Genomic DNA, 12,782 nt, shown 5'->3' with positions numbered 1-12,782 from the left:
TCTGATTGCTAGTGCTGAAAATCCAGTCTGAGAGCTGAAAGCCCAGCTCTGCTGTCACTGCCCCACGTGCTAGCCTAGCAACCAGGCCCCCACAGTACGCTTCCCTTTTTTAGATTATGCAATGCAGCTGCGTGAAGTTTTCCGACTCTCAGACCCATTCATCTCCCTGGCTATTGCACAGGTACGAGGGACGACACAAGCTGGCTCGTGCTTGGCATTCACTTAGCAGCTGCACAGGTAACGCGCGGCAGGTAGCAGCACTCCGTTCACTTTCTCAGATTTGCAGTGCTGGAAGGAGTTAAAGCTTACGTACGCGAATAAGGTACAGTAAGACGGCGTAATTCGGACCACATGCAGAAGGGACAAATCATCCGAGTGGGATGATATGGCATTTGTGTCATCTATCGTGAGAACAAAGCTGTGCTTCACATTGGAAGCATCAAGCTGCTGCTGGAAAAATAACCCAAAACTTTTCTTTTTTTCCTCTAGTGCCTAACTGATGATTGGGGACAGAGGGGGAAAAAAAAAAAAAGAAAAAAAGGAGGAACTGAGAAACCAGAGCATCCTGTTGCTTCAACAGGGAAAACCTCTGCAGTTCTACTTTTAGCTTATTATTTAGGTTAACCAAATTCATTCCTTTCCAGCTAACCCATTACCTTTTCTAATACACTGGGTTTTTATGTGTCTCCCCCCCCCCCCCCCCCCAAATTGCAATGTTGGAATTCAAGCCTCCTAAATCAAAAAGGAAAACCAGCTAGGCAATGGCCAGATTTCATTCTAGTGCTGCTCAGCAAAACTGAGGAGCAACAAGGCCACTGGACAGAGCTGTCTGCAGGCTCAGGAAGAAAAGACTGCACAATCACACTCACAAACTCACAGCTGGGAACAGAAGTAGTAAAGATTTTTCCTGTGAAAACCCAGGAAAGACTTGTATTCACAACAGAGAAGCAGCTTTGCCAAACCTAATCACATCAGGTAATATCTTCAGTACCACTGTTCCTTCAACAAATCATTTTTAATAAAACTATATTTTCCCAGTTTTAAATTGAAACTTAGAATATTGAAAAAAAAAACAATCTGCTTTCTCTGTCTGCTAACTTAGCTGCAACAGGAGAGTTTTGTTAAAAGCTCTTTTCCATTAAATTTTCCCTATCTTTTCAATGCTTACCCAACCAAGACCATCAAAGCCACAAATTAACAAAGCAAATATATTCTAAAATGGAGCTTCAGAATCATAAAATGCTAAAGAGTTTTATTCAGAGCTTCACCTTCTTTGGATCTGGCTTAGTAGCTTGCGATTTACTGAAATAACAGAGAGCTTTGTATAAAGCCATGTGGAATATATTTATAGCACATATAGAACCAGAAAAATCTTTCATAGGCATATGCATCAGATTTTTGGCACTGTGCATCCTGCATCAGAAATAAGAATTTGGCCATAAATTTGATCAGCAAACACTTCTTTGCCTTTCCCTATTGTGGCTATAATCAACCAATGCAAAAATTACTACAACGATTTTCCACAACAGGGCCCAATTCAGCTGTGTGTGAAGTACCATCACTGATTAAATCCTTTCAGCAATTTTCAAGATGGATTTCAGCCTCCCACAGAACTGGCCCTGTCTTTTACAATTACTCAGTTGAAGCCAAATCTCACTGTTACCTGGTTAGTGAGAAGGTCAGCTAAGCCACCCCCAAATTGCACACAATGCCAGACACAACTAAATGCCAGACTTTATACAGTGTAAGCATATTATTACAATTTCCTGAATGGCTGGCGATACTAGTTCCTCAGGTAAACAATACAAATAGGAATAATTAGAGTTTAACTTTGCTAATGGCAGATGTTCATCCTCACCTTCTTACCCAAGCATGATCTTGGGACAGACGTAAAACAATCCTGATTGCTGTCAGTGGAGGCACCCTAGGATAAAGTTGGCTTAACTCCCTGATGATTTCAGGCCCTCAGTGAGATTTGTCGAGACACTTTTGGGATTCTGCCAGGAGCAGAATGCAGTGCAACATTACCTCCGATTCCTTCAAAAAGGAGGAAAGCAATAGGTGTTTATCATTCATGCCTTTTCTGCAGTGAGCTACTGCCACCAGGATTTTGATGCGCAATTGGGAAGTTTTGCCAGTTTTAAGAGTGCAGTTCAGTGAGCAGCTCTTTATCAGACGGATTCAGCTGCAGATCCATGCGTTACTCTGACCGGTAACACCTGACCCCCGCGGAGCAGATCTTCCCAAGCCACCCTGAACCCACAGAACTCCTCCTCCCACCCAGTTCACAGATCGCACTCGCTAAAGAAGCGATCAACAGGAGTGAAGCACATACGCCATGCGCACAACCGAACACACCAATATCATTAGAGATAATAACTTCTGTGTTCCACAGTCTCTCCAATGAAGACTGCTCAAGTGTTGATTAACAAACAAGCTAAGTGTTCAGCTGTGATTTCAGCCTTTTTAAATGGTTTGTGCCCAAGGCAAACCAAAGCAGAAGATTTAAAAAAAACTCCTCCCAAATGGACTAAAAACACAGTTAAATGACCATCTTTGAGGCCACTAGAGCAACATCTTTATATACCTATATATATATATGACCTCAGAAAATCCTTCTCAAGAGGATTACTCCAACACTGTTGACTTCAGAGAGACTGAAACTGATTCTACTAAGAAAGCAGCTTTAACTTAAATCAGAACTCACCTCTCAGCCAATGAGAAATAAGCTTTTTCAAAAACCTGTAGTTCCTAGTAGTTATATGGGCCTTAATCCTCTTGGAAACAGTTTTAGGTCATTATTCTGGGAGTTATTAGGTTGGAAAACAGCTTCTAGGCAAATGATGCTATTCACAAACCTTTTACACCAGAAATAATGGTTGGATTATTTCTGCCTCAAAAAGTAGTCTTGAGGTCTGATTTCTGATTTTCTTTATTTCTGGAGTTCCTGAGCAAATGCACTGCTACTTGCTGTTAAATAATAATACTGAACAATTTAAGCACATAAAAGTAATTTTATAGGGATTATAATAGCAGTAAATGAGAGCAAGTTTGGATTTTAAATATTATTTTTGATCTCCATTTATCTCCTGACTTCCATGGCTGTTGTATGCATCCTGTTGTATGTTTCCAAGGGCACATGACTGCTTTGATTTGTCCCCAAAACACTAGTTTCAAAGGCCTTTCAGACATCTTGATTATTTTTCTTCACATCTTCTACAGGGTTATTGCTTTTCCACTTCCATTGATGTCTCATAGCAATGGAGAAAAATAAAAAAGGGATCTTGAGATCTATTCCTTGCACAGCAGATCAGGCAAAGATGACCACGACCCTTTGAGTACGGGAGTGCCCCTATTCCCAGGGCCTTTGCAAGAGTGCCCTGCTGTTTCCACCAAGACATATGCTTCACCTTCAGCTGTCAGTGCTCTGCAGAATGGGCCAGCTGAGGAGTCACCATGCAGCTGAGCAGACAGTGCAGCCATCAGGCAAGCAAAAACCTCCTGTGCTTGCATATTCAAGGGTTATCTACTGAATTCTCCTCTTGAGCACAGCAAGTGCATGAGAAATAGGGAATTCAGACCTTCCCCCTCCCCCAATCAGTTTCCTTTTTTATTGCAAAAAAATAAAATGTTACACAAGAATTTTCAGCAATAAATGGATAATTAAAAAGTTAACAACGAAATCAGACCTTTCTTCTATTATATTTTCTTTGTCTCAACGCTCACACATGCAACTAAAAAAAAAAGAAAACCTCATCATGGAGCTAGATGAAGTTGACTTTGCAATCCAGACACCACTTATTTAGTTGTGCAGGTCTAGATTATTTAATACCTCTCTAACAGACCTTGGAGATTGTGCTCACTTGACGTCATGCCTGGGAACCTGAACCCTGCAGAACTGCGAGCGCGTCTACCAGCCTCTCAGCATCCACTCTCACTGGTTTTTAGCACGCACTGGGGATTCTGAATCCCCAAAGTTTTAATATTCCTCCTTCTTAAATACGACCTTAAACGTGAAAACTGCAAAATGTATTCTAAGTTTTTTCTTCTTGTAAGAATAAGCACACACCCTCCTGAAAAGTTGACCATTGCTCCATTTTATAGTGCAAATCATGAGTAGAACAGAAAAACATCACCACTAACAGTTATGTCCATAGACACTAATCAGTGCTATGCTACGAATATTGTTTCCCTCATGCAGGCCCAAATACTGAAATCCCAATGGTGATTTTTACCCAAGTAATGATCTCAGCATTTAGGCCCTACCACTTTCCACATGTAACTACCTAAGCCTATCAAGCTATCTGCAATCTTTTCTTTTTCAAATAAAATAATTCAATAAAAACCTTAGAACCCTTCTTTTTTTAAAACCAGTTACAAGTAAACTCACGTCCTTTAATTCTTACCCCAAAGGCAGCAATTCTAGTCTTTGCAGAACAAAGGAGTCATACCTTGAAGTAAAACTTCAGCATCACAAAAACCACAGCACAAGAGCAACAGCATCTCTTACTAAATGCTTCACTGAGGAAGTGGTATCACAGAATCAGGTAGCATAAAGGATTCTGCGGTATCACTTTATGAAGTATATTAAAAATATATTAATTTGCCTAGATGAGAACATCATCATTAATGCTCAAGAAAATTACCAAATTATAAAAGACAAAAAAGGCCTTCTGAGGTAATCAAAAGTTGAAGAGATGTAAAGATGTAACATAATTAAAAAGAAGGGGAAAAAATGTTGCATTTGTTCTCCTTAGTTATATTAGGAATAAAAAACAAAACTAATGTAATAATGTATCCCAGCAGTTCAAATCTTCTAATTTATGTAGAATGGATTATTACTTAGACAATCTGACCCTGGGCAAAACTTCCTCAGTTGAGAAGATTTACAATCTAATTATGCAGGAAGTTCTGCTGAGACAGTTTGGGTGCAATGGTCTTCTATTACATTAGCTTAGCTAAAATAGCTGCTTCTTTACTTGCTTGGTGTTCCAAGTACTCAAATGAAAAGAGAAAAATCTCTCATTCACATGCTTTATTTCCTTTTAGTTTTTCTCACCGTTATCGTGTGCAGAAGCACTCATTCTCAACTGCAAATAGCAGCAACAGACTTAGGTTGTTAATGGCAAAGCACGAGTTGCCTTTCAGGCTTTTGCTTTGGTCCTTGTTTAGTGAACTGACTTTAAAAGGACCATCAAAGTGCTCTTCATAATTTTTACAATGATGGTTGCTGAGTTATTTTTCCCTCCTTTATTGTAAATGCCCCTATAGAAAGCCTAAAGCTGAAATCTGCTTCTATATACTTTCCTCTTCATCCTGCATACTCAAAGCTGGTTGATTTTTTGTAGGGTGGCTCATAGACATTTTACTGCTGTCTCTGTCACCTGAGTATTTTTAGTGCAGTGTTTCATTAGATTGAAAAAGATCCCTCAACACACAAAAGAAGTGAGAGCTTTGCAAGCCATAGTGTAAGAGAAGAGAATATAGAAAACTTGGACCTAATACATAATCTAAAATATGTTTTTCACTAGCTATACTGTGGAGAGTTGATATAGTTGAATACACAGACTTGTCCTTTATTAACATAGCTGGGGAAATTGGTCCTCTTTTTCTTTACAGCGAGTGTTTTGATTTCAAAAGGTCAACAGATCACGTCACGGCCTTCAGTCTTGATAATTATCATGTGTAGTAATGCACATTTTTATCTACAGGTGGCAGACCTTTTAAAATCATCTTCAATCAAATTCATTATAAATTTTTGTTGATATCACCACCCACATTATAAAGTAAGGATGTGTAGCATAAAGTTCTAATTAATGCTGTTCAATTTAGAGGACAGATTTGTCAACAAAGTGGCTCACTTGCAAAGGCTGGTGACCCCTCTTCAGAACGAAAGCCTTAACACACACACAAAAAAAAAAAAAAAAAAAAGGCAAAACAAAAACCAACAAAAAGTTGCCTAGTATATGATAAGTTTTTACAACCCTCTTTGCCCCTCTCTCCCCAAAAAATAATTCAGCAATTCAGTAAAAGACTTTTTTTCCCCTCTTAAGTATAAGTTTCACTTCCTCGGTTATTAAGCACCAGTTGGTAAATTGGCAATTTCTTGTTTGATAAGATTACTTAGAAGAGGAAGAAATACAAGAATTTCACAACTGACTTCTGGCAGTTAAAAAGAGAAAAGTGAATCATAAAACTTTTTCTATATAAATCAATCATTTTAAAATGCAATGATTTAGATTGTGATCTCGTATGTATTTAAGGCCTCCCTAAGAAGCAGGAAAACACTGGATTTACACCAGAAAATTTTCTATCAGTCTGATAACCCTGCACTCAGACTTAATCAGAAGTTTCATCCTGACAAGAACCGCAGAAGAGCCCACTTGCGGCACGTGGACAAATCCCCGTGGAAATCAAGGCTGTCCCACGGTTTTCATCACTTTCATTTCTAGCTGGCCCTAAATCCTTAGATACATTGGGCCTGCTTCTCTATGGCTTTCCGTGCCTCTTCCTTACCCCCTCCCACGAAAACTAGACACAAACAGCATCTGTCAGTCTGGCTGGATTTAGATTTGTGATTTGATAGCATTTCCCACTCCCATTGTCAAGGCACAAACTATACCAGAACACACAAACACAACAGGAGCCTGGTCAAAGTAGGTGAAGCCTCACCCAAGGATAATCACATTGCACTCAAAAGCATTTGACAGGTCCTGCTCTTCCTGAAGTCAATGACAACAGGCTAAAAAGCACACTACTTTCAAGGAGGTGCTTGTCTTTGAAGTCCTAATTCTACAAACATTTACTATTCACAGCAGTCAGGTTAAGCACAAAGACTACTATGGGTTCAAGCTGATGCATTAACTGTGGAATTACCTACAGCTGAGTCACCTGTCAGGCCAACAACAATGTTTAAGTGAATTGCTCTCTATCTACTTTCCTCAAGTGTATTAAAAAAAAAAAAGTGATTTCATAAACTGTTTGTAAAAATGCAGTATTTAAAATAGGTATACTTACAAATCAGTCCTAATCAGATATTGCACATATACCCAGAAGTTTATAGTAACTGTGAGATAATTTTTATCTTGTCAATAAACTTTAAAAAAAGAAAAAAAATAGAAAAACCTCAAATCTTTCAAACTCATCTTTCTTAGATTTTGAATACATAAAAATAAAACTGCAGAGTTGTTTGAATGAGAACCAGAAAGTACAGTCAAACCTAAAATAGTTATCATGGAAGAACATATACTGGAGAATATCCTCATTTACCTACTGATACACCCCCTCCTCCCCAGTCCAGAAGAAGTGGGTGAGAAAAATTAGGTACATTAATGTCTTTTGTGCTAACCTAGTAACCTTCTTTTTCTCCACAAGCTCTTCCTTCATACCACACACTCCCATACTGTTAGCCCTCCAAAGTAATTGCAATATGTCTTTATATGGTTTTGTTTTCCTACCCAATGCAGAGGAGTTGGGGTTATTTTCAATCTTCGGAAGCTTGTAAACAGGATCAAACAGGAACCCAGTCATCAGCAAGAGGAAGGCTAGAAAAATAAAAGCAAACGCATATCAACAATTTTATTTGAAAAAGAAAATGCACCCAAAACATGAAACAAAAGCCTGGGCTCTGCTAGACATCCCCCCTCCCCATTCCTTTTCATTTAGTTCGTGAACTCTTTTTTGCAGAACAGAGGCTGGTGTAAATTAATGTGTGACCCAAAATACATCACATGTAAAAGCTGCCATAGAAATATGTAATAGGAAAAAAATAATAAAATAAAATTTAAAAAGACATTATTAGGACTAAAGTGGCACTTATTAGCATCATAAATCAATATGGAGCTCAAACTAGCAGGAAGATAGGACTATACATTGCTGTTTCTCTTGAGTGTTGAAAGTGTCCAGAGGCCCTGAAGCTGGACGTCGGCCGTGGGAACCCCCAGCGCCGCGGGAGCCGCGTGGCTTGGAGGGGCCGAGCCCCCGCACCTCTCCTGGCACGCGCTGCGCCCATGGCCGCCGCGATTTTACTCCCCAACCTGAAAGGCACTGCAGAGGGTGGGAAGCATTTTGCACCACGGGGACCCCTTCGTAGAGGTGGGGACATGGGCACATGGAGCTGTGGCACTGGGCTCGTTGCTCCAGTGGCCCTCGCTAGCCATGGGCACCTGACTACCAGCTTTGCACCTCAGTTTACCCAGCTGCAAAATGGAGAAAATAAGCTTTACACCAATCCCGCGTGCACATCAAAGCAGTGATTAGAAAAATATAAAATTTGGTACTGTCGTTATTTGGCGGGACCACATGAACGCAGCTACAGAAGCAAGTCTGAGGCCACGCTTGTGGCATAACGTCTCAGGTTCACACACATGTAAGACCACACAGTCGCAGGTGTCATGTATCTGTCATTTCAGTCATGTTGTGCATCCCAAAGATGTGTTACCATATTTTAATAATTTAATATTAATCTAGTCTAACCAAAATAATTGATTTGGAATAAGAAACATTTCTGAATAAATAGAATTTCTGTCAAAAAAAGAAAAAACACTCCTCTGAAAAAACTCCTCCAAAGCCAGACCCTTTCTGCACTGATTTAACCTGATAGAGTCACTTTGTCAGCCCTACAGCTCTGATAAGACTCAGTGAAAATGACAGGCACTTAATAAAACTAGTGAGAACAGGCTGGAGCATAGTTTCAAAAGATGACCATCCCTGGTTCATACTGAGCTCTGCGTGCAGGCAAAACTTGGCAAGGATAAAACTTGATTTTCCGTACTGTTTTTTGAGCAATCAGCTGAGCAAAGAGAAAGGCGCTTTCTATACTTTTGTATATGAATTTCCTCAAATGCAAAATTGTGCTCTCAGCAAGGTTAGAATCTTTACAGGTTTTTCAAATAAATGGATGTTTAAGGAACTAAAAAAAACGAAGGTCAAGATCTTTAGGACTTATCAAACTATGTTGTTAACAGTATCTCAAAGAATTAGAAAATAGAAACTGCTTAACTTGTGTCGGACTGGTTATCTTATTAACCATTCGTCAACTAATTAGCGCAGCACAAAATTCGTCCTTTGTCTTCCCTAACTAACACACTATTAGTCAACCAGGAGCTGAGGAGTGCAAACCAGCTCCACTCATTCATTCCTCCTTCAGATCTGACCCCAGAAAAATCACAGAGGCTAAAGCCAGGTAAGGTCAGGTGAAGATCAGACCTGCAAGGCTTGTTTACAGTAAGCAAACATTCCCATGCGTTTGCTCGTCTTCCCCTGCAGCCTAGAAACAAGGCACAGCGATACCTCCTGCCCACTCCACGAGCAGAATTGCCAAGAAAAGGCAATACTTGCTTCCTTCGTTTCTGTATTTTCCGCTGCAACCTTTGATGGCTGAGATTGTTTGCTCAGCCTTGCCTCGTCTCTGACCTGTCTCCTCCCTCTGCTGACACCTCTTTAGAAAACTTCTGCAACCTTCCATAAGCCAAGGCACAAGCCCTGTTTTCTTATTTCTTTGTACTTACTTACCTTCAGCATCTTCCACACCTACACCCCTAGCCTCTACGCAGCTACAGATACAGAAGTAATAACAACAGTGACAGATATAAAAATAATACACGGAGCTAAAATCTCACCAGAGCCAGGTTAGTTTACAACAGCATGGCCCCCTACACAGTATATGCAAACATTTTCCACTTGCTAATTTTAGCTACACAAATCTTGCTGGCAGGTATCAGATCACCTCCCATTCGTACCTGCCAGGTCTCACTCAGCGTGCTCCAAAAGGGTCACGTTATCGTTGGGAGGAAAGAAAAAGCAAAAGAACGGCCAACACCTGGCCAGGGGCTCTGCCGCAGAGAGGAAGAACGCTTTCAGGAGTGGAGCTGGGGACACCTGCATAAAAATCAGATCTATTTCGAATGAGCAAGGCTTAACTAACTTGTCGAAGAAAGAAGGGAAAATCTGTTTATAAAGGAAGAAAAGCCGGTAATACCTGCTTATTACAAGAAGATGAGGTAATGCCCGAGTATTAATAGAGACTTCAGAAAACTTACTTTTACTTTACTTTCTTTTACTTTAATATTTAAACTTATACTACCCACACTTAGGTATTTTTTGATCGTCTCTGTATTTCCGTATTAAGACCTCCAATCTTTTTGGTTTTGCAGCAATATGGTTTGGGGACCATTATTTGGGACATCTACAAAATAGTTGCAGGATAGGGCAAGTGCTCTGGCAACAGGAGTTAGATGCATGAAAAGCACGCAGAGACGCCTCCAGAATCTTTTCCCTTAAATGGGGGAAAAGGCTTTTTGGGATGAAGAAATCTCAAACAACAGCACACATTCTTACAATGATTCCTGCTATGTTATTACAGCGTATTATACACTGTAAAACATAATCTATGTACTCTATTATGTATTATTGTATTACTTGATCACTTTACCTAAATTTTAATGCTAGTGGAAATGGCAGATCAACAGCCTCAAGAGTCCTGTCTCTCTCATTGGTCTCAGACAACCCTAGGCACCATCCTCCCTACACAGCCCTGCCTCAGGAAGACTGATTCCACTGATTTTAGTTGCAGGCTCTTTCTTTCCGTTCACCCATTTGTTTCTTACACTGAGGCCACCAGGAAGATGCCACTCAGTGACATGCATTGTGGTGGCTTTTCTGTGAAGATGACATTTGCCACTCTCCAGTCCCACCGCGGTGGTGGCCACCTCATATAGCCAAGGAGGGTACACAGATAAGGCGCACTCGTAATCTAGCATAGTCTCAGATATACAACATTGCGATTACAAGCATCTGTTGATTCTTTCTTGGGGCTAAAATCAAATGTCCAGCCCAGAACACAACACGTGCAGAACACACAACCATTTCCAGTCACCGTGACTCACATTTCTCCGCATTTCACCCATGCAGTGGATAAAACTGCTTCCAGTTATGCACGACACGATGCACCACAGAGAACAGAATGAAACACAAACACGAGGTTTTCTACTTATTCTTTCATTTTTACTTGAACTTCCTGAGGCTTATGGCTGTTAGTTCTTGATTCCTCAGATCTTAAGCCTGCCCATTAAGGTTGAAGGGAATTAGCAGAGCAGCATTAAAGGGAATTATGTTGCTACATCTTCTGTGAAACTGTTCTGCAGATGAGGTCTTCAGTGTCTTGGGCTGTAATCTGGCAAAATTTTTATCCACACTTTAAAAGTTGAATGCATACCAGAAAAAAGTGTAACTGCTTTTTAAATTTCTGTTGTCTTCAAAAAAGACTCTTCCTTCCACTTTGAAATGAGTTCTCATTTCACCAGCCAAAACATAATTATTTTATGTCCCTTTCAGCAGGATATTTCTTTTGACCAGGTGAACTAGGAAGAATCAGCAGCTTTGGTTATTTTTCCTACTCCAAACCAAAGCAACCAATAACTAGTCTAAACAGAGGTTTTTCTTTTTTTAAAAAAAACAAACAAAAAAAAAAAAAAAAAAAAACAAACCTCCTCCTCCCCCCAAAACCCCGCTTTATACAGAAAAATACCAACAGGCTTATGCAAAATTACCTCGTCACTGTCTACCTGTTCATAATCTACATGAGGAACAAGAGTCAACATTGAAGGTTTTTTTTTTTGTTTTTTTTTTTTCCTACTTTTAAAAATCTATTTGCCAGCCACAGTCATTTATCCCCTATTAGATAAAGTATAATAGACTATACCGAAAGGGTCACTGGCCTTCCATTTAATGATATTGCCAGCACCAATCTACATTTTCCCGACAGTGTCCCTCAACACAGAATAAATGGCTGATCTCTTCACAATAACAGCTGATTTCTATTTATTAAGCTAAAAAGGTCACCATTTTCTACGGCTGGGCCGCCCTGCACTATTGATAATTTTATGCATAAACAAATGGCAAATTTGTGCCACATAAATATGCATTAGCAATTACTTTTTCCTCGGGCAACACTCGCCGCATGCAAATGTGTCCCTCACAGGGCCTGGTGGCTTTTGTTTTAGCTCTTGAACAGCTAAACAAAAGAGCACAATAAACAGTTCAAAAATTGCCAATCAATAGGAAATGCAAATGCAAAGGTAAATGGCAAGAAACTTGCCCAAACAAATAAAACTAAAACAAAAAAAGCAGAACAAAAATCATGTAGAGAGAAAAAAAAATTCATAGCAGGGATTACCTCTTCTCTCCTGAAACATGTATTTTCATCTCTATTTTACTTCTTTTCTGCCTGATACAGAGAAGGCTAAGGTACTCCTCACACTGCAACAGTCAGACTGGTATTAAAGTAGACACCAGATGGGGAAAAACAAAAAGTACACACAGGTTGAGTAAACACTGAAGAGACCCACACTCAGATCCAAAGGAAGGAGGCAAAAGAAACAGCGTATCTGAGAAAATACATAGTGGTTTAGCTTCCTGTGATTTTACATTACCATCAATGATTAATTTATTTTAATAAAGAAAAGCTACATATAAAAAAGTTTCTGGGAAAAAATCTTAACAGATGAAACACCTCTAAACACTGATTTAGGATTTTATTAATGGCAGTGCACAGAAAATCTTAGCTTATCTGTGCCTACATACAGATAGCTATAAGCAACACGCTCATGAACGTTGTCACTTGAGAAAGTCAAGGTACATCCCATTTCCTTCACCTCAAGGATATGGTCTGCCACTGTCTTCTACCTGCACCACTTGTTTCACCCAACCATGGTTGTACAGAAGATGCAGGATAATGGTAGGTGAGACCTAGATACTAAACCGCTGCAAACAAGAGAAACCAA

At 39.8% G+C, this 12,782-nt stretch overlaps 1 protein-coding gene across 8 annotated transcripts in view; it reads right to left on the bottom strand.

The window, feature by feature from the left end:
• The window catches only part of SOX5 (SRY-box transcription factor 5), a 650,623-nt gene that overhangs the window by 478,921 nt on the left and 158,920 nt on the right, over nt 1-12,782 (bottom strand). For all 8 annotated transcript variants that reach the window (XM_062591596.1, XM_062591577.1, XM_062591562.1 and 5 more), the window contains one exon: nt 7,458-7,544. The gene's annotated coding sequence lies outside the window, so the exon portion shown is untranslated. The remainder of the gene's footprint in view (nt 1-7,457; nt 7,545-12,782) is intronic.

The sequence above is a fragment of the Rhea pennata genome, chromosome 1, assembly GCF_028389875.1.
Source record: "Rhea pennata isolate bPtePen1 chromosome 1, bPtePen1.pri, whole genome shotgun sequence".
In the NCBI taxonomy this organism is placed as follows: domain Eukaryota; kingdom Metazoa; phylum Chordata; class Aves; order Rheiformes; family Rheidae; genus Rhea; species Rhea pennata.
The sequence above is the reverse complement of the archived record's forward strand: the minus strand, read 5'-3'. Positions and strand labels throughout refer to the sequence as shown.